Consider the following 24,139-nt stretch of genomic DNA (forward strand, 5'->3'; position numbering starts at 1 on the left):
GATACAATAGATACATACTTTAATTCACCATTTTAACATTATGTACACCATTTTTTGTGAAAATTAATTCATCATGTGTTTATCATTCTGGGTAAAAGATTGCTTTAAAGAAAAACAAAATAAACCTATGCTTTTGACCAATGATATCTTACTAGCTCTAGTGTTAGCCATGAAGTTAAATGTTTATTACTTCTGCACAGTTAGACCATATAACACATATTTATCAACTAAATGAATGGATTAGCTTAAAATGGCAAAAATGTGATGAGATTTTCTAATTTCTCAGATTAATAGTCATAAAAAGCAATATAAATTTATCAAAAGGGAAAATATTTGTGCCTTCAAACTTACAACACCAGGATAAATGTCTATAGCATAACTGACTGAAGGAAAATATAAAATGTATGAAAGAACAATAAAATTGCAAAAAGGCTCTAATTTTTAATCTTATGCTGTATATATCAAAAGCTATATTTTATTTACTTCTTTACACTCTATTATTATTCAACAATATATTACCCTTACTTTGTGTCAAGCATTGGAATAACACTTTTTAGGCATTACCTTATGTATTTTTTCAACTCCTTATGGTGAAGTTATTATTAAAATTACCATTTTTACAAATAAGAAACCTAATTATTTCACTTCTTAAACAAAGAGCTCTCAAGTATTTGCTGTATGCCAGGCAATCTTCTAAGCATTTCATGAATATTAACTCATTTAATTCTCAAAGCAATCCTTTGAGTTAGAGATCATTATTATCCCTATTTGCAGATGAGGAAACAGAGACAGATTACATAATATTCCCAAAGTTCCACAGCTATTAAGTGGTGAAGCTGACATTCAAACCCAGGCACTCTGGCTCTAACGAAAAGGACGCATAACTAGTTATTGATGCGGAAAAGTTTTAAACATAAGACTATCTGCAATACCACCCTGGGAACTAGGCAGGTATGGCCCCTGATTGAGGGCATGTCTCTTCCTGACGTGCACTGCTCCATAGGGCATAAGGTCCACGGGGCTGAGTGATGAACACCCCTAGAAAGCCATCTGAGCTCCTCCTTAACCATGCGTACACTTCCACTGTGGGCAACCTTAAACCCGAAGAGTGGTCAAAAACAGCTTTGCAGGGGCGCCTGGGTGGCTCAGTCTGTTGAGCATCCAACTTGGGCTCAGGTCTCACAGCTCAGCTGGTGAGTTTGAGCCCTGCATTGGGCTCTGTGCTGACAGCTCAGAGCCTGGAGCCTGCTTTGGATCTGTGTCTTCTCTCTCTGTCTCTCCCCCCACTCACATTCTGTCTCTCTCTCTCTCAAAAATAAGTAAACATTAAAGAAATAATAGATTTATGAGGGATAAATTATATGATAAATTATTATGAATAATAAATTCATGAATGAATTAATTAATTAATTAATTAATAAAACAGCTTTGCAGGGATATGGACTGAGTATAGATGTTCAGACTGAGATAGCCACTCAGCCTTCCACTGTGACAGGACAGAGAAGGGACTTAAGAAAAAAGGTGGTGGATTACAGTCTGAAGGCCAAAGTCTAGGAGCCAATGACTAGGGCTCTGTTTTTTATGCAAAACTCAATGATGATTAAATATTTTACATAAAAACCTGTTCCTGCAGGTCATTATGAAGGCATATGTTTTCAAAATAGAAGCAAAGGAAATATTTATTTAGTTATTTATAACTCACAACAGTTTTGTAATTCATAACTTTCAAATATTTAAGCATATGTTATTTGTAACTCCATTGACTCCACTTATCCAAAACTCTATAAATACGTAGAGCAGACCTGTTTGTTTATCTAATTCCAGAAATGTACATTCCTAATCCTTATGCTGTGCAACTGTTTTTTGTTTTGTTTTGTTTTTTGAAGATGATGAAAAATGTGTGGCCCTAAATAGCAGAATACATGATTATAGTATTCCTGAAGTGAAAGAAAGTATCTCTATTCATCTGCATTTTATTTGTTTTTTATTTGGCAGGTCTTTATACATTGAAGTTGCACAAAAGTAGATTATAGAATTGATGAAATGTAGAGGAATCCTTAAGTTTAAGAAAATTAGCCAATAATTTAATTTTAAAAATTAGGCAATTATTATGTTGTTAACTTTGAAAGTAAAACTGCCAATTATTTCACCAGCAAAAGATGGGTTTATTTGGGAATGACAGAAAATTTCAATTAGGACAATCAAGCTGTTGCAAAGCCATAGGCAAGTATCTACAAGTGATATCTCAGGAATTCACTTCAGTATTTCCAGCCTTTCTTCTGCTACCACATTTTTAATCATTTATCAAGGGCAAAGGAACTTCTTAAAACACAATTGGCACAAAATTTCAAGTTACCTGACTGGTTTTAAAGTATTGATGTGAAATTTTGACAGCCAAATGCCCTTCCTAACACATTTTTCTGTTACTGCAGCATAATGGAAGGGATCATGAGTTTTCCTACATACTCTACCATGTTAATCATCTTTTTCAACGTCTCACAATTAAAAACGTGTGCATCATTTGATCAGAAAATGCTTCCAGTTTCCAACAAAACATAACTTCAGAAAAAATAATCAATATTACATTAGCTTTGAGGTTAATAAGAACATTTACAGAGCAGAGGACAAACATATCAAGAATAGCCAGAAAAAAAATAAAGAAGAAAAAACAATCTTACAAAGTTCAAATTTCTTGTCAAAGGATAACTCCCAAACAAAAATAATTCATCTTTTCATTATATGTTATTATATCTCCATTTTGAAAAATGAGCTTTGAAAGGCCTTTTCACACATGACTAAAAATGGTGAACTAATGTACACAGTGGCAAACTGCTAGATGAAAGCAGTAACCTTTTGGACAGGGAAAAGCTAATATAGAAAGTGTTTTTGTTTTTTGTTTTTTTAAACTCTTAATATCGGACTTAAAAGTTTCTGTTTGGTCATTTTTATAATAGCTTTTTTAGTGAAAGAGCATTATTTGGAAGTTAAAATGGAAATACAGATCATATCTCACTCTCTCAAAATTTTCTCAATTCTACATAGGGGAAGCTAACTGGAATGTATAAGCAGATGTCAGCTTTTCCTTCTCTTAATGCCTCTTTTATCACCATGCCTATATTATGTGTAGTGTTCAGCTAACTGGAGACCTCTTTATAGATAGGAAGGCTGCCTCTCTTCCTAACTTTCAGTTTTTTGCAAATCATACTTCTGTGATAGATCAGATATATCTGCCTAAGAATAACTGACAATGAATATTTATTTATTGCCATTGAGCACTGAAAGCCAAGAGAAGAAATTAATCAACAAAACTGCCCACACAACCACAATAAGTCTGCTTGGGAAAGGAGAAAATGCAATCCATTATTTGAATGGCTTGCTATACTCTCTCCATAATATAGATGTGTAGATAAATATTAGATAGAATGCATTTTCAAATAGATTTTGTGTAAATATGGATCAAAGCCAGAAGAAAACCACAGGGATATACTCTAACAAAACTACATTCTGTAACTCAAAGAAATATTTAGAAAAATAGATGGTGGTAAAATTTTAGCATAGATCTCTAAAAAAACCCTATTCTTACTGTATGGTGTAATATCTGGTTATAAAATGTCAGAATTGTTTAAAATGGGAAAATTACATTTATTTTGTTTGGTATAGCTCTAAAACATTTTAGCTAACTTTTTTTTCTATTGAAGTCAAAAGATTTCATAACTAACTTAGCATTAACACAACTCAAACCAGTAGTAGATAAGTTGTTAAATCAAAGGTCTATTTGAGAAAATTTGTGTTTCAACCAAAAGCTGTCAATAATCACATTAAATGTAAGTGGTCTAAACATTCCAGTTAAGTCAGAGATTGACAGACTAGCTACAAAAAATCAAGATTCAACGCTATGCTGTCTAAAGAAACCAACTTTAAATACAAATATTCAGATAGGTTAATGAAAAAGAATAAGAAAAGATATACAATGTAATTATAATTCACATACCAGTGACAGTGAGTAAACAGCACTATTATAACCATAGACTATTTAATAGTCTAATGTGAAGAATAATGTTATCACTATTTCTGCTCATTGGGGAAAACTGTTTTCAACTTAACTGTAATCTAAAAATATAATTTAAGAGTATTAACAACAATACTAAGTGGATAAATAAGGATTATAAATAGCTACACATCATTTAAGCTCTATTTTAGCCATCAAATGGATTTAGTTCAACATCTTTAGGCCTTTAATTCATCCACAAATTTATATGGGTCTTAAAATTATGCAATTAAAATTATGCCTCAAAATTATCCATCTCAATAATGAGGAGCCCACATATGCACTGATTTCCATCCACGATTGGTCAAGTGTTGCAGCATGAGGTGTTAACTCTCAATTTCAGTTTCTCATGGTTGGGTGATATTCCATAAACGTTGCATATGCAGCATCAGGGAATCCCAGAATTAGGAATTCATGGTGTATCTATGTCAGAGACTACCAGTTTATCCCTACATGAAGCTGGCTGTCATTTCAATGCTTGAAGTTAAAGAAAGACCAAGAGAATGTGAGATAGGGCTCTAGGGCTGTGCAAGTCAAATGCCCCATAGACATCTCAATCTTAACCTGTCGAAAACTTACACTATTATTTTTACCCACCTCCAAATATATTCATTCTATAGTTCTTCCTGTCTTTGTAAATAGCAACCCCAATCCTAACAGTTGCTCAAGCAAAACTAGCAATAATCTCAATTGAAGTAGGCATATTGTTAGGCCTTTGAAGTGGAAAACAGGAAATGTGATATCATAACATATGAACCAGGTCATATTTATACCTATGTCAACATAATTTGCTTTGATAAAGTATGACAGAAAATATAGTTATTTTCTAGAAATCCTTCCACATACTGAGATGTACATTCACTCCTCATTATTTAGAGAAGATCAATGGAGACTGTCTCTTTTAGGAGATACTTAACTTGGAGAATGAATGAGAAAAATAAACAGTAAGGGTGCTTGGGTGGCTCAGTCAGTTGAGTGTCCAACTTCAGCTCAGGTCATGATTTCACAGTTCCTAAATTTGAGCCCCATGTCGGGCTCTGTGCTGACAGCTCAGAGCCTGGGGCCTGCTTTGGATTCTGCGTCTCCCTCTCTCTCTGTCCGTCCCCTGCTCACGTTCTGTCTCTCTCTCTCTCAAAAACAAATAAACATTAAAAAAATTTTAAGCAAAGTAAACACTAACTTTGAGTTTAAAAACTCACAGTAAAACTGAGAACAACAAGTAGCCTACAAGCAAATATATAAACTCAATATATAATTTTACAACATAGATCTTTAATCATTTCCTGCAAATTATATGGAAATATACTTAACCTGATGATAATTTTAAATGTTAAAACCATATTTACTAATGAAACTTGGTGTTTCATGTATACCAGACAATTTAATATTGTTTGATTCAAAACTTTTAAAAGGTGTCTCAAATCTCTCTTACTTGTCTACAATCAAATTTGATTGCTTTTCCAGTAATTGCTCTACTAAACTACACAATTACAATTAAAATAGGTGAGTGATAAATTACTTAAAGATATCAGGACAAAGTCTTTACTAATATTTAAGTCCCCTCCTCAATAATGATCTCCTCCTAAGTTATTGGATTTTTAAAATTTATGTTTTCCAATGAAGTTTTTTTAATGCTTCATTAAATTAATAGGCAAATACAACATTTATATAAATTAATATTGACTTTTAAAGAAAATATTTAAATAAAGTCAAAATTTTATTTAATTTGCTTGTCATAGTAAATAAGTTTTTAAAATAAAAGTATTCTCAACATTTGTCATTCGTGTCCATTTTGTAGCCAATGTAAAGAATTTGTATCTTGTTTCCTGCACATTACATCTACACCTGCAAATATACAGATTTAACGGTAACGTGAATTACTTAATATTGCAAAACATTCTTATATAGCCAAGTACAAGTGTTCTGAATATAACATAAATTTGTGAATACTCTAGAAACATAAACTGGAACATGGAGAGAAACGAGGAAGTAGATACTCAGCAGTTCTTGCAGTTTTAATTATGCAGGAATTGATTGCATTGAAAGACAGGATTTGACAAGTTAGTTTTTCTTTTCTCTGTGTAAGCATTAATGTCTTTCAAGTACTCCTTACACTCCTTCAAGCAGCGACACCACCCAGAAATCTTCACTATATTCACACATAGTCATCCTTTGTTTTGAAGACATTAAACAAGTATTTTCCCTGCGGCCTGATAAAAAGAGATGTTTAGGGTTATAAAAGCTGTGTGGATCCCAAGTGAAAGAGGCACCCCTAAATTCTTTAATAAGCTCATTTTTGAGTGCTTGTGATACACGGGGCTGGAGCAAGCCTCTTCCTGTCCCGTTCCTGGGGTGTACCCATGGTTGCGCGACATTGGAGATTTCTGTGGGCACCAAAGATTTCTTTTGTTATACAGAACTACCCTGTGCATTTCAGCTTTCTAGAATTTCTGATCCCTATCTACCCAAATCCAGTAACACCCACCAATCATTGTGAGAACCATATAGCTTTTTACATGAAATTTCCTAAAGGATTCCTGGGGAGAGATACTGCTTCTAGTGTCACACACGACCCTGGAGTCGGACCTGTGAGAAGTAAACCGGCACAACTTAAATGTACATAGGCTTCCTTTGAACCTATAGGCTTGTTAGATCTAGCAGCATTTGGTTTATAGCCCTAAAAAGGTGAGAGACTCTAAGCAGAATATTTGGACAATGAAAGGGTTCTGCTGCAGAGCTTCACACACCTGATTATTATTATTATTTTTACTACAAAACAATTTCTCTAGAGAATTATAACCTAAGTGGCTCATTCACCTTTCCTTGTGTTCTTACAGCAGTTTACCTATATTGGCCAACAAGAAGGATTACTATAACAATATGTAGGTTCTGGATGGCAATAATACAGAAAATATATTCTCTTCCCATGCTAATGACACAAGAGACAAAGCACTCAGGGTCAGCGTCCAAGCACTCTCCTGCTGAACAAGATGGGTTTTCTCTCTCCTCACAACACATTCCAGACAACCACCACTAGGTGCACTTAGTATATAAGATGAAATCTGTTTGCCTTCCTCAGTGTATATAAAGGTTAACAAACTACTAATGAGGCCCCAATTTAATTACATGATGTGTTTAGGTTCATTTTTATAATCTTCAAAAGGTAAAATATAATTTTAGACACTCTTGAATCGCTGCAATATAGGTAAAAACAAAAGACTTTGTGACCTGGCAGAAGAAGACCTCAGTTTATCTAATGGGTTTATGTGCAGTTAGACAGCCTTCTATAAAAATGTCTTCCTAAAAGCTTATTCACAGCAAAATTAAGATACGATAAATAATATTCAGAATAACATAATGGAAGCACACCTTACTGAAAGCACATTTTTTTTCTTTCTGAACTTGTGAAATCTTGACATATAACACAAGAAGTTGAAAACCTCAAGATCCTCTAAAACTCGATTTCTTGATTTTTTAAACCATTATGTTAAATAATGACTGATTAAAGAAAATAAAAATTGGAAGATTGATGTTCTGATTCTAAGCAAAAAATGTTGGTGGTTTTCACATATGCTGACATTAGGCCAGATTCTCACTTTACATTTGCAAAGCAATACTATTTTTATATACTGCCAATACCTCCAGAATCACACAATTTTCTAAAACATTTTTTTAAAAATACAATCTTTTTTAGGAAAAACTGCAAAAATATATAGTAAGAGTGACGTAGGAATTTATAACTGTTGGTTCTGTTACTTTACAACTAGGAATTCATCATAAAGAAATAGTTGAACAGAAAGTATACACCCTCACCCACCCATACATACACACATGTCCAGAATCATACAATAATATGCTTAGTATAAAAATATAAGGACATATATAGAGAAAGTAGATAGCAGATGGATACAAACAACACAAATGCTTTAAAAGCAGGAATAGCCTAGTAAATTATGGAATGGCAACAGAGACTAAGATTGGAATCTCTCAAAAGAAGGAGAAACGTTTAGAATATGATTTCAAAAGCAGACAAGCCATGTGCTTAGTGACTACAATTCTATCCAATGCATTTGCATATGGAGAGTGAACAAAACCACATGTGACAATAAAATAATTTTATTTGGATAGAAAAAGTAATTTGCTTTTGTCTGTATACATCTATAAATTTGTATATGTATTCTTAATGATAAAAGAAGCTGCTTCACCAAATATTAAAAACTGACATGCCACTTGAAAGCAAGTATATAGAAAAAAAAGAATATATACACCACTCTCAAAAAGGATATTTGATGTTTCTATATTGGTTTAATGATCATCTTAATAACAGTTTATATTTAAATAAATCTTCAGAGTGACTTTATTGTAGACCAGCATGCAAAACAGAGTTTTATCAATATAATAAAGTGATTGGAATAGTAAGATTTATACAAATTTGATAAGTGCTTTGTCCTAAATGGCATGCAGCCAATAGTAAAACACCAAAACAAAGTATACCATGAAATATTAGCTAACTAAATATATGAAAAGCAATCTTAGCTACTTTTATCCACTCTTCCAGCATTCTATAAACTTAGAGAAATATTAAACATATCCCTTCCCAGAACTTTATGAAACAGCTCTTATCTATGCAGAAGTGGAATGTGATGTTCAGAAATCACTCAAGCTTTGCAAAATAAAAAGATTAAAATTCAGAGAAGGGGAAAATGCAATTAAATATTTGTACAACTGAATGAAGAAGGCATCTGAGAACTCAATGAAAGCTCAAAATCCTCTTTAAATATGTATTTACACTCAATTATTCTCTCCCTCTTGTCATGCTTGCAGTTGCTGAAGAAATAGCTCATCACCATGGTTCTAGTAACTATGTCTTAATCATTTGTAATCCTTGTGGTTGCACCAAACCAAGTCATACAAACCAAGAAGTTCTAAAGTTTTCAAACAAATTAAATAACAGAGAGAAGCAGATCCATAGTCTAAATCATGGAAACTAAAGCCCCCAATTAGATGAGGCAAACAAAGGAAGATAGTGTTTATGTTTTCCGTTTATGTCAGATTTAACCCCATCACAAGAGAGAATAGAAATTGTTATTGAGCATTCACTGGAATCCTGAATTTCTGCCTCATTGTTCTTACATTTCATAGGCAGAAAACTAAGCTCAATTATTTAGCTTCCAAAGTTGTTTTTGCTTTGAGTAGATAGAATTGCCTGTCTCTTTCCTAATTATGTTTCTCTACATTTTCCTTTTTTTTTAATTCCTCTTTAACTTAAAAAATGCATGGATAAGAATATATATAATCAATTCAATTAATCAAATAGAGCTACCAATTAAGTCTTTAACTATTATGACAAATTTATGAACTGAATAGCAATAAATGAATTTCCTGCATACCTGAGATTTAGTAGAAAAGGCCAAAAGGCTAGCATTTCCTTAATACTTTAGCAGCAAACTATAGGTACCAATGACAGGAAAAATAGGATACATATTATAACTTGTTCTTTCACTGGCAAAAACATATTCTAGCTCTGGAATGTGGTCCCATGTGCAGACTGAAAGCAAAATAAAAGACATAAAATATTCTTTTTTAAAAAGATGTTTATTTGTTTTTGAGAGAGAGACAGAGCACGAGTGGGGGAGGGCCAGAGAGAGAGGGAGACACAGAATCCGAAGCAGGCTCCAGGCCCTGAGCTGTCAGCACAGAGCCCCATGTGGGGCTCAAACTCATGAACCTCAAGATCATGACCTGAGCTGAAGTCAGAGGCTCAACTGACTGAGTCACTCAGGCTCCCAAGACATAAAATATTCTTAACAGCACAGAGGATCTTTTGTCTCCCTCTATATCTGGTTATTCCTTGCAGACGATAACAGCGGAGTCCACAATATACCCCAGATGCATTATTTGCTAAATCCTTGGCAGAAGCAGCATGGTTATGCTTTTCCTTAATCATTATTAATCTAGCTTGGGGGAGATATGAGTTCTTCTTATCATTGTAAGAATGGGGAAAATGACATGATTAACTATACAGATTCACATTGATTCAATTAGAATCATAATACTGGAATAACTCCACATGTCAATTAATTTAATTTTTTTCACTATAAATTAGAAAACAGAGAATCCCAAAATTTTGCCACTATCCAGTCACAAAGAATTAAATATCTGCATTAACTATCCTTTGAGGCTGAGACACTGAAAAGATTTATTATAATGCAAATATTTTCTAGGAAGCACAATGTGTGCACAATTTTTTTTAATGTTTATTTATTTTTGAGAGAGAGCGAGAGAGCGTGAGCAGGGGAGGGGCAGAGAGAGAGACACACACACAGAGAATCAGAAAGCAGGCTCCAGGCTCTGAACTGTCAACACAGAGTCTGACATGGGGCTTGAACCCACAAACTGTGAGATCATGACCTGAGCCGAAGTCCGACGCTTAACCAACTGAGCCAACCAGGCACCCCCCATAATGTGTACACAATTAAAGCTAATTTAAACTAATTCCTTAGCTGAAAGGTAAGCATAACTTAAATGAATATTTAGCTTAATTGAACCAGAAAAAAAACCATGAAAGGAGAGAACATGGAATACAAGCATTCTAACAAGAAAAAAAAAAAAAAAGCAAAGGGAATATCAATGTGTGAAATATGCATCACATTCAAGAGGATTTGCCATCATTGACCAGAAGGTTATATTCATGTATATTGCTAGCTATAGCAGAAAGACTCCAAACAGAAAGAAAGAAACACCACCCAGAAGGGGAAATGAAGAGCAGACAGTGAATAAGGTCAACTTTGCAGTTTGAACACAGGAATAAGGTTAAGGCACCTCCAAATTTGTTTGTCAAATTTTGGTAAAGACAACAGTTTCCCTATTGTCCATGTGTTTCAGACTTTTGGCAGCCCTCCTATTTTCCATGAAGTTGGTATATAAAGCACAGGGATTTAAGAACTTACCCTGAGCGTGAATCCAAAAACATTTCCAGCAGTGTGTGTATTTTTAGTAATCAGCATCATAAAAACTGGTTAGGACTTTGAGTCAAAATTCCATTTGTGATTCTATTCTTCAGAATATGGTACACACCTATTTCTCCCTCCTTTTCCTTTCTACATGTAACTACAAGCCATGCAAATAAGTGCAGGAAACAAAGGAAAAATCTGAAAGTTGATAAAAATGAACTGGATGAGACTGTAGGATTGGAGACACAATTGCAGGGTACATTTGTCCCTCCATATAACAGAAGACAGACACCAGTTATTTCCTGATGCTCAACCAAGCAGCAGAATGTTGAGGTAGGTTCATTTCCCAAGTAATCTCATTTCTCCCACAGAATACAGGGGAATCACTAACAATCAGCAGCCCAGGTAGAAGCCTGGGTGGCTCAGTCAGTTAAGCCTCCAGCTTCAACTCGGGTCATGATCTCACAGTTTATGAGTTTGACTTCCACATCGGGCTCTGTGCTGACAGCTCAGAACCTAGAGCCTGCTTCAGATTCTGTGTCTCCGTCTCTATCTGCCCCTCCCCCACTCATATTCCCTCTCTCTCAAAAATAAACAAACATTTAAAAAAAAATTTTTTTAAATAAGTAGCCAGGGTAAATGCTCTTGTATTTTGGGCCTGAGAATCCTTACATCCACCAAAAGATACAAAAGTGGGGGGGGTAGAATCAGGGATAGGAAAAGGTCAAAGCAAAGAAAAACTAAGACTTTGTCATTTGCAGAACCACTCTTAAGGATTAAATAAAGGAAATTTAAGCAGAAAGGAAATGATAAAAGAAATAATACTGAAGTATCAAGAAGAAAAAAGAAACAACAGACCAGAAATAGGGGTATATGTTATGCACTCTTTTTTCTTTATGAATTTTAAAAATCATATTTTATGGTTAAAACAAAAGTTAATATTTAAGACTATGGCATTTCAAATTGGAGGAAAATAAAAAGATCTACATGGAAATGAAGTTTTTACATTTCACTTATGTGATAAAAGGTTGTCACCATAGACTGTCACCATAGTCATAAATATATATTGTAATGCCCAGAGCAACCATTGTGAAAGTATGCAACAAAGAGATACACTTAAAAACATAATAACTAAATAAAGATGAAATTAAAAAAAAAACACTTTGAAGTAATGTATAGGAAGGTAAGAAAGGAGAAACAGAGAAATAAGAACTAGAAAAAACAAAGAGAAAAAAAACAAATGTGATAAAGATCTGAGGTGTGAGATGAGGAGATTATCATGTATTATCCATGAGAAACCCAAATAACAAGTATGCTAACAGAGTGGTGAAACAGTGAAAAACTCAGTGGTTCTGCCTAGTAATTAGAACACTAGTGTCTATTCCCATTACTCTTATTCAACATACTATTGGGAGTTCTAGCCACTGCAATAAGGCAGGAGAAAGATAAAGGCATATGAAGTTAAAAGGAAGTAACAGAATTATCTCAGCCCACAGCCAACATCAGGCATCTCTAAGATGCCTACTCTCACCACTTTTATCAACATAGTACTAGAAGTACTAGCTAGAGTATACAGGAAAAGAAAAGAAAAGAGAAAAAGAAAGAGGGGAGGGGAGGGGAAGGAAAGGGAGGAGAGGGAAGGGAAGGGAAGGGAAGGGAAGGGAAGGGAAGGGAAGGGAAGGGAAGAGAAGAAAAGAAAAGAAAAGAAAAAAGAAAAGAAAAGAAAAGAAAAGAAAAGAAAAGAAAAGTCATCCAAATCAAAAAAGAAGTAAAATTGTCTTCATTTGCAGATGATATAAGATTATATAGAAAACCCTGAAGACTAAAAGAAAGAAAGAAAGAAAGAAAGAAAGAAAGAAAGAAAGAAAGAAACCTGATAGAACTAATGAATGAATTCAGTAAAGTTGCAGGATATAAAATCAATATACAAAAATTAGCTCTATTACTATACACCAACAACAAACTTACAGAAAGAGAAATTAAGAAACAATTTCATTTACAATAGTATTTAAAAAGAATAAAGCACCTGGGGACTCAGTTGGTTGAGTGACTTCAGCTCCAGTCATGATCTCACAGTTTGTGGGTTCAAGCCCTGCATTGGGCTCTGCACTGACAGCATGTAGCCTAATTTGGATCCTCTGTCTCCTTCTCTCTACACCCTCCCCCATGCTCTCTCTCTCTCTCTCTCAAAAATAAACATTTTTAAACAAGCAAAGAATAAAATACTTAAGAATAAATTTAACCAAGGATGTAAATGCTCTATACGTTGAAAGCTGTAAGACATTGATAAAAGAAATTAAAGAAGACACAAATAGGGGCACCTAGGTGGCTCAGTTGGTTAAGCGTCTAACTTTGGCTCAAGTCATGATCTCTCAGTTCATGAGTTCGAGTCCCACGCTGGCCTCTGTGCTGACAGCTCACAGCCTGAAGTGTGCTTCTGATTCCATGTTTCCCTCTCTCTGCCCCTTCCCTGCTTGTGTTCTTTCTCCCTCTCCAAAATAAACATTAAAAAAATTTTAAAAAACCAAGACATGTATAGATGGAAAAATATTAATGTTCATGGATCAGAAGAATTAATACCATTCAAATGCCCATACTACTCAAATCAATCTACAGATTCAATGCAATCCCTATCAAAATTTCAATGGCATTTTTTACAGAAATAGAACAACAACTCTCAAATTTGTACAGAACCTCAAAAGACCCAAATAGTCAAAGCAATCTTGAGAAAGCACAAAGCTGGAAGTATCACACTTTCTGTTTCCAAACTGTATTACAAAGCTATAGTAATAAAACAGTATGATATTGCCATTAAAAACAGATACAATAGATCAGTGGAATGGAAAAGAGAACTCAAAAGCAAACCCATGTATATGGCCAATTAATTTTCAACAAAGGAGCCAAGAAGGAAGAGTGGAATGGAGAAAATAACAAGGTGTAAATTCATTTGCTAAGTCAACATCTTTGCTTTTTCAGAGCTCAGGTAGGTGTCATACCAGGAATCGATGTTGCATCTTTGCATGGCAGCTAAGCATATAGCTTTGTGCTCACATATATTGGATTCACATTCCACCTGATCCACTAATTGTGTGACCTCAGGCAAGCTATTCATCTCTTGGTGTCTAAATGTATAAAATCTCAAAGAATTAAAAAAAAAAATCCTACAGTGAGTAAGTGAATTTAGCAAGGTCACAGATACATGATCAACTCATAAAAATCAATCACATTTCTATATAATAATATATGGTGAACATATGGAAATTGAAATTAAAAATACAGTACCATTACAATCACAGGAAAGAAAAGAAAATGCTTAGGTATACACTTAAAACATGCACAGTTATCTGTTTGCTAAAAATTATAAAATGCTAATGAAAGAAATCAAAGAAGGCCAAATTAAATATAGAAACATGGTATGTTCATGCACTGGAATATTCAACATAATAAAATTTCAATTCCCCCTAAATTGATGTAAAGGTTTAATGCAATTCCTTTCAGAATCCCACCAATATTTTGCAGATATCAACAAGAGTATTCTAAAATTCATATTTTAGAATAGTTAAAACAGCCTTTACAAAGAAGAAAAAGGTAAGAGGAATAACTTGACCTGGTATTAAGGCTTATTGCCTAGCTAGAGTCATCAAAACAGCCCATTAGGGTCAGAAGGATAAACACAAAGATAAATATAGCAGATTAGAGAATCCATACATACACACCCACACAAATATGCTCAATTACTTTTTGCCAGAGGTTCAAAAGCAATTAATGGAGGAAAGATAGTCTTTTTTTTCCCCAATGTTTATTTATTTATTTATTTTGAGAGAGAGAGAGACAGAGAGACAGCACAAGCAGGGGAGGGGCAGAGAGAGAAAGAATCACAAGCAGGCTCCACCCTGCCAGTACATAGCCAGATACAGGGCTCGATTCCATGAACCATGAGATCATGAACTGAGCCGAAACCAAGAGTCAGACACTTAACCTACTGAGCCACCCAGATGCCCCATAAGGATGATCCTTTTAACAAACGGTGCTGGAACAACTAGATATTCATGAGCAAAATATTGAATTTCTGATACATTTCACACCTTATACAAAAAATACCTGAAATTAATCATGGATTTAAATTGTATAGCATAAAATTATTAACATTTTTTCAGAAAGTATATGAGAAAATTATTCTAATGTACATATGCTTAGACAAAGAGCTCTTAGACTCAAAACCAAAAAGTACAATTCATTAAAGAAAAACTGATAAAACAGAAATTAAAATCTTTACATTCATCAAAATTTAAAGTTTTTGTTTTATGAATCTGTTAAAAGGATAAAAGGACAAGCTACAGATTAGTAAAATACATTTGCAGACCATATATCTGACAGAGAAGTATATCTGACAAAGAACTAATATCTAGAATATATAAAGAACTCTTAAAATGCAACATTAAAAAAAAATTAGAAAGTGAACAAAGAACATGTACACATGTTTCACCAAACAGAACATACAGATGGCAAATAAGCACATGAGAAGATATTCAATGTCATTAGCCATTGGGGAAATGCAATTAAAACCACAGTGAGATATCACTAACTCACCTGTCAGAGTGGCTAACGTTATCAAGACGACAAATGTTGGCAAGGATGTGGAGAAACTCAATCATACATGGCTGATCGGAATGTAACAAACAGGCACTCTGAAAAACAAGTTGGCAACACAATTACCATATGACTCAACAACTGTGTTTTTAGGCATTCATCCCAGAGAAATAAAAACTTGTGTTTATAATAATATAGTAATAATAATAACTGGTGTTTATTGAGCAACTTGCATGCACAAGGTATTATTACAATGCTTTAAAGGCATTAATTCATTTAATCTTTATGATACCCCTGAGGTGGGTTCTATTATCCCCATTTTACAGATGAGGAAAACTGGAAAAAGGCTACATAGCTAATCAGGCAGCATTTGAACTAAGAAAGATAAGGATAAGAGCTCACATGCATAGACAATGTTCTACATTGCTTTTTTTTTTAATGGGTTTAAAATATGTTTCTTTTGGGGTGCTTGGGTGGCTCAGTCGGTTGAGCGGCTGACTTTGACTCTGGTCATGATCTCATGGTACATGGGTTCAAGCCCTACATCAGGCTCTGTGTTGACAGCTCAGGGCCTAGAGCCTGCTTCAGATTCAGTGTTTCCCTCTCTCTGTGCCCCTCCCCTGCTCACGCTGTCTCAAAACTGAATAAACGTTAAAAATTTTTTTTTAATAAATAAATGAAGTATTTTTCTTTCTCCTTGATGTTGAGAATAAATAATTCCATCAATCACTTCAGCATTATCTAGACAAGTATATCACCTGTAAATAAAAGGACTGAAAGATAAATGTTCAGGAGCAAGCCATGGTGAGCAAGACAAAGAGGCAACATACTGTAGGAAAATCCACTACGTGGGCATGAGCACAGGTGATGGAGTCAGGCAGACCTGTGTTCATATCTGACTCCATTCTCAATGTATAATCTGCATTATTCAGGACTATTTCCATGGCAAGTATTAAGAAATCAACTTTTTACAAAAGAAAATTGTTTGGAAAGATATTGATGCTTCACAAAAAACAAATGACAAAGATACTAGACCTGACTCAGAAATCTCAGGAACTAAAATAGGGGACTTGATACGACCAGGGCATCTTTTCTCTCCATGTTTATCTCCTTCTCTGTCCCACAATGTGGCATGGACACAGTAGCCAGTAGTACTGAGTCTTGGAATCCACGACCGAAAAGAAAATGGAAGCCTTTTCTTATACCTTCAACAAAAAATATGCTAGGCGAAGTTGATCAGTCAGAGAGGGACAAATATCATATGACTTCACTCATATGAGGACAAAGCAGATGAACATAATGGAAGGGAAACAAAAATAATACAAAAATAGGGAGGGGGACAAAACATAAGAAACTCTTGGATATGGAGAACAAGCAGAGGGTTACTGGAGGGGTTGTGGGAGGGGGATGGGCTGAATGGGTAAGGGGCATTGAGGCATCTACTCCTGAAATCATTGTTGTACTATATGATAACTAATTTGGATGTAGATTAAAAAAAAAATTTTTTTTTTTAATTTTTTTTTCAACGTTTATTTCTTTTTGGGACAGAGAGAGACAGAGCACGAACGGGGGAGGGGCAGAGAGAGAGGGAGACACAGAATCGGAAACAGGCTCCAGGCTCTGAGCCATCAGCCCAGAGCCCGACGCGGGGCTCGAACTCCCGGACCGCGAGATCGTGACCTGGCTGAAGTCGGACGCTTAACCGACTGCACCACCCAGGCGCCCCCCAAAAAAAATTTTTTTAAGGAACAAAAAATTTTTTAAATCCAGTGAAATAATTTCAAATGCTCCATCATTTTTTATCCAATCCATCAATTAACCAATCAATCAATCAATCACTATGTGCCAGGGGCTTTTTCCCTACTTTCAGAAAGTGGAGACCCATCACCAGAAGGATGGGAATAGAGGGAACTGGCCAAATAGACAAACACAATAGCTATGAAGAGGTTAATTTATTTTTCATTTGAAGTCATATATTTTTATCTATCCCATACATTCAATTATATATTAGTAAATAGCATGCTGAAATGCTGAACAAATGTTACTTTCTTCGTGTCTCTCTCCCCTTTCTCAGAAATCATAGGCAGCAGCTGACGAAGGACAAGCAATCATTAGATGAGAAGGACTAGAAAGAGGGAACTGTGTATGTTTTCTCTGCTCTTCCAGGGCTTAACTGAAGAGTTGACCCTGGAACATTGCAGAGGTTAGGGGCACTGACCCCCTTAGAGTAAAAAAACTGCATATAACTTTTAACCCCCAAAAAACTTAATTACTAATAGCCAACTGTTGACAGAAGCCTTACTGATAACATGAGCAGTTGATTAACCATATTTTGTATATCTATTATTACTATATAATTACAATAAAGTAAGCTAGAGAAGAGAAAATGTTATTAAGAAAATTATAGGGTGTCTAAGTCTAAAGTTCTGTCTTGTCTAGCAAGAGAGCAGGATGCTGGATTAAAAGCGAGAGATGGTTAATGTCCAGGAAAAGACAAGACCCCCAAATAAGGGTCCTTGCCCCATATGTATTAAGATCAGAAGGCTTACAAACGTGATGGGCATGCACAAAGAGACAGTGAATCGGTGAACATTAATTCATGGGCACGAGGGAAAGGAGGTTTTGAAGATATACGGTGTTTGGGGTTTGGCTCAATATAAAACAAAATCCTGGAGCCGGGCAGATGGGCAGATGGTTGTTAATGGCAGACAGGAGGCACCATAGTCTGTTTATCTTAGCTAGACTAGGGGGTAAGACAGATAGGGCGAATAACCTCAGGGTTAACAAGGCACCTTTTCTTTTGCTAATGAGCTCTGCTCTGGGAAGCTTCACCTACAGAGCGGCAGTCTATAGCTCTATATACCTGTTCACCTAATTTCGTCCTTCCTTCCTGTGAAAGCAGCTTTCTGTTATAGTACTAAATTGAGGGGCACTTCCTCCCTGAATGCCCAATCTTTTTTTTTTTAATGTACATCCAAATTAGTTAGTATATAGTGAAGCAATGATTTCAGTAGATTCTTTAATGCCACTTACTCATTTAGCTCATCCCCCCTCCCACAACCCCTCCAGCAACACTCAGTTTGTTCTCCAAATTTCTGAGTCTCTTCTGTTTTGTCCCCCGCCCTGTTTTTATATTATTTTTATTTCCCATCCCTTATGTTCATCTGTTTTGTCTCTTAAAGTCCTCATGAGTGAAGTCATATGATTTTTGTCTTTCTCTGACTAATTTCACTTGGCATAATACCCTCCAGTTCCATCCACGTAGTTGAAAATGCAAGATTCTATTCTTTTTGATTGCCAAGTAATACTCCATTGTGTGTGTGTGTGTGTGTGTGTGTGTGTGTGTGTGTATATATATACATATATATATATATATATATATATATATACACACCACATTTTCTTTATCCAATGAATGCTTAATCTTTATTTCACATACCTATGTTCTATATTGGAGCATTTGCCCCGCCCTCTCTATACTGGGGCTTCTGCCCCACCTTCTCTATACTTATTTACCTAATCTTGTTTACCCAAATTTGGGTGTGAGCATCCTGTGGCTTTGCAATTATTTATGCCTTGTTAACCCATTGGTGCAAGTCCAGGGAATTCTTAAGCTTATTCCCCATAATAAGGAAGAGAAAATACATTTACAGGACTGGACTGGACTTATTGAAAAAATCCACATATAAGTGGACTCACGTAATTCCAACCTGTGTTGTTCAAGGGTCAACTGCATCTTGTACCAAGAATGCAAGTAGAAGTAGACCAAGAAGCCATTGTGTTCAGGAGCTTTTCTTCAAGTCTGTATTTTCATAGCATTTTGTACATGGACAATTAGAGACGCAACATACTGATTATAGCTATTGGTTTGCATGTCTTTCTCCCTTGATAGAAAGCAAGATTCTGGAAGGTAGAAAGTATGGTTTATTACCCTTGCACCTCTGGTAGCAATGGATGGTATCTGAGAAGTGCTCCATAAAACAAATGAATGAATGTGGTCAGGTCTCCTTGAGTTCATGGCTGTGGTTCAGTTCTTATTGAATTGAATATAGACTGAAATAATATTGAGACTTAATATGTATCAGGACCATTCCTAAGCATTTTACATCTACATCTCAGTGGATCCTTACAATAATTCTGTAAGTTTTAAAAATATTTTTATTTCTTTCATCTTCTGACTGCTGTGTTTTGTATGCATAAACTGAGGTTAAAGAGTCAAATGATATTTTCCCAAAACCACCCAAATCAAGTCAGGATTTTGACTCACTACAACATTGTGTATATATATATACACACACACACACATATATATATATATACATGTACATATCCATAAGTACATATCCATGTGTACATATCCATGTATATGTATATACATACATATAAATGTGTGTGTATATATATGTGTGTGTGTGTATATATATATATATATATATATATATATATATATCCATGCAGCCAAGGACTTTGTTGTTAAACACCATCTGTATTTTCTTGATCTGAGAGCATCTGTCAAAATGAGGTGGTTTTTTTTCTGCCTGGCAGGAGGCTGTTGGATATCTGAGGGCTGTGAGGTGGTTGTCGTACTATTACTATGCCTCTCACTTGTTAGCTTGTGATTTTTACTGAAACACCTGTCTGTATGAAAGCAGGGTTTTTTTCCTGATCCTATTATCGTCTTCCTAAGGAGCATGTCTAAACTTGTGCAGTGTAGCCTGTCTGCCAGCATTTAGCTCAAGGTCCTCACAACCCCGCAGTCAGTTACCTCCACTGAAGAGGAGGAAATGTCAGCCATAAAAGCAGAATCTGCGGATCACTGTGAAATAAAACCTGAAAGAGCCTCTCCAGCCCACAGGCTAGGATGTTCCCATTCCTCCAGAGACCTTCTACCTCCTGGTAGCTGACTTTTCACAAACTAATCACAGAAGAGAGGAACAAATAAACCTGGACTTCACACTTGTATATTTATATGTGAAATACCCCTCTCTAATGATGGGACTACCTTAGTTCTTGAACTAGGATACTTCTTCTCAGGAGGAAGATATTGGCTAGGCAGATTTTTCTGCAGATTATTTGGTAAACCCAGCCTCAGAATTGATTAAGGGTAATATTTTCCTAAGGTCAAACAGCACCGATCTCCTGAAGGGCAAAATCACCAAGGAAATTGTATTTTGCCACATTACAGGTCCATAGATTTCTAGAATTTCTCTATTCATTTTACTTCTGCTTGCCTGCAAGTAAACCCTTTCCTGAGCTCATCATTTTCTTGCCATACTTTGCTATATGCAACTAATACCACCTCCCATGTTGTTTTCAATCTATTCACTAGAGCTACAAGTTCATCAGGCATGCAGCCTAATTTCTATGTTTTACAAAATGTGGGATTCTTATTCTCATTATAGTTCAGGATTATAATAAATCATTACTGTGTAATACTCATAGCATCTATGAAGTACAATTATTTAACTGTGAAATCATCAGGACCTTTCTTAACCACTCTCCCCTGCTTAAAATCTACTGAAATCTGCTACAAGATATAGAAAAAGTTTGAGCTTTAAAATCAATCAGGCCTGGGGCGCCTGGGTGGCCCAGTGGGTCAAGCGTCCGACTTCAGCTGGGGTCATGATCTCGCAGTTTGTGGGTTCAAGCCTTGCTTCAGACCCTGTGCTGACAGCTCAGAGCCTGGAGCCTGCTTTGGATTCTGTGTCTCCCTCTCTCTCTCTACCCCTCCCTGCTCATGCTCTGTATCTCTCTCCTTCAAAAATAAACAAGCATTAAAAAAAAAAAAAAAATCAGTCAGGCCTGCATTCTGCAGACAGAACTATTTAAATACTAATTGAGGCATTGGTCGTGTAAACTTTATGACTTTAGGATATTTTTTTAGGCAAAACTGGTTATAATGATTTTTACTTTTCAGTCATATGGGGAGTGTGAGTGAATTAATTTATGCTAGCTTCAACGCAGAACTTGACCAATGTAAGTATACAGAAAATGTCCACCCTTTGTTTTTGTACATTGCCTATCTAATGGCATTCTCACTCCAAGTCTTAGCTTACAAGGCCATTTGCAATGCGGTCTACTCCACTGTACTTTTCCATATATACTGTGAAACTGAAAAAAGGAAACCTGAGTTAAATGGAGTCAGGAGGCTAACGGGGGGAGCTCTCATGCCTCATTCCTCCCCCTCAGTTGCAGATCCCAACAGGAAAAAAAGCTTCTTTTACTACGCCAGAAGGAGTAAGGAAGAATTTCTACTTGTTCAGCAGAAGCTCAGCCAATAAAAAATTACCATACCCTGGCCAGTGAGAAACCATTGCTGCCAGCAGGCTGGGTCCAAGGATCCAGAGAGGGTCCTGCAGGGCGAGCCAAGAGGATACTTGGCTGTGCACAGGATAGAAATCAAATGCAAGCCAGCAGGAGGTGAAAGCAGAGTTTACTGAAGGTATAGAGAGAGCGCAGGAACAGACAGAGTATCTGGGACACTCAGAAAGGAAAGGAGGGAGTCTTAGTCTTGTCTTTACTTGGGGTCTGGGGGTTTTCTTGAGGATCGTGGTGTGGTGTACGTGTCCTCTCAGGCATCCAGGAACAGGTTAGAACAAAGACAAGGGCCCAGGTTTTATTCCCTGGAACCAGGGGGATCTTGGTGCCAAGATGTTTAGTGCAGGTGGTCTGGAATTCCTTGTATGTTATCTATTCTAAAGAAATCATTAACTCCTTACCCCTTACAAGGAAGACATAAACTATTTGCATTCTGAGGGCTGTGTAAAGTGGCCATGCTGGTCCTAGCAAGAATAGAAGCAGGAAAGGAGGCAAAAAACAGGTTTTTACAGAGTCCTTCAGTTTCTCCATCTCAGGATCACCACCGTGAACTCTCAATTTCCTCCAGTGACTTTTGTTCAAAGCAGCCCTCCCCAGTTTCCTTCTTTTCTAAGTTTTTGTTTATCTTTTTTTATTTTTTTTTGAGAGTGAGAGAAAGAGAGAGAGAGAGCATGAGCAGGGGAGGCCCAGAGAGAGGGAACGAGAATCCCAAGCAGGTTTGGTCCTAGCTGCCACCACAGAGCCCTTTGTGGAGCTGGATCCCAGGAACCGTGAGATAATGACCTGAGCAGAGATCAAAGTTGGACACCTAACTGACTGAGCCAGACAGGTGCCCCCCCCCTTATTTTCTTTATAATGTTCCTCTCCTTTGATCTCCAGACTTGTCATCGTTTGCGGGTCCCAAATTGCAATTTCTCTACTACTCTCCAATAAACCCCTTTGGCTGGAAAATAGCTGGCTGTTTTACTTTTCATGCAGGACTGCCTCCCACAGGGTTCATCCTGCCCTTGCCTCATAGATATTTTATCAGTTACTTTTAGTGTGTAGCAAAGCATTCCAAAGCTGGTGGCTTAAAGCAATAGTCATTTTTCATGGTTCAAGAATCTATAGGTTGTCAGAGGGGTGGCTGGATTATCGGCTCACTCACACATCTGTGGTCACTTGAGAGTACCTCTATTCTGTGTCCCTAGTGACCAGTGAACTAGCTCAGGCATGTTCTTATAGTGATGGACAGGGGCAAGAGCATAAACAGGAACACATGGTCTGCTGAGGCTGGGTTCTGAATGGAAAATGCATGGCTGGAACCTGAGTCAAGGGAGGAAATAAATATCTCATTGCTTTAGTGAAGGCAACTGTACAGTTAAGCTGTGACCAAGACAGCCTTAAATTGTCCCTCCACCTGACCAACCTTAGACAGGCTTCTTCCTATTGAATCTTGGCCTCTGACCTCCCTTTTCTTAGAGTATTTACTTTGGAAAACTTTTTATTGTAAGCCATTTCTCTGCCCATTTGAGATGCAAAACTTTTTAAACGTCTCTTGCCAGTTTTACAACCTAGGAATGTCATTCTCAGGGACCTGGGGACCATCTCTTTGAAATGTAACCACCAACTTCCTGCCCTAACTGCCAGTTTCTGTGGGAGGAGGGAGGCCTTGCTCCAAGTCGTAAAACTACCTCCTGCCAGGGCCTCTGATCCTTCCCACTCCAGTCTTTAAAAATCCTCCACCCTTTCGTTTTAGTTATTTTATAGAATTTTGAAGAAAACTAATATAGGTTTTGAATTAAAAAAAAATTGTATGGGGAACATAGGTATCAAACAAGACAAAAAACCGTTTCAATGCCAACATCACAAACTAACTTCTGAAGATTGCTTTAGAAGTGTCTGGAGGGAATATGATTGGATACCTTAGAGGATGTGGGGGTCTATCTACCTGTACATAATGAGAAGCCAATGAACCTTCGTAAATAGAACAGAAACAGCACAAATGTAGATTTCTGACTTTTATCACCCATCAAAGATCAGACCTAAAGGGCTTATCTTCTTCAGTGATAACTTTGGGACAGAATAAGCTCCAAAGGCATTTTCCACCTAATGCTCTGCACACTAAGGTGTAATTACACTTAATTGTTGGAAATTTACATTTCCTAGTCAAATTTGCATTTCAAGATGTATCAAAATCTTTAGTCAATGATTCTCCAAAAGACAAACAAGCACTCCCTCAGGAATGTTC

Source organism: Puma concolor, chromosome D1, assembly GCF_028749965.1.
Source record: "Puma concolor isolate L17-30 chromosome D1, mPumCon1.1.hap2, whole genome shotgun sequence".
Taxonomy (NCBI): domain Eukaryota; kingdom Metazoa; phylum Chordata; class Mammalia; order Carnivora; family Felidae; genus Puma; species Puma concolor.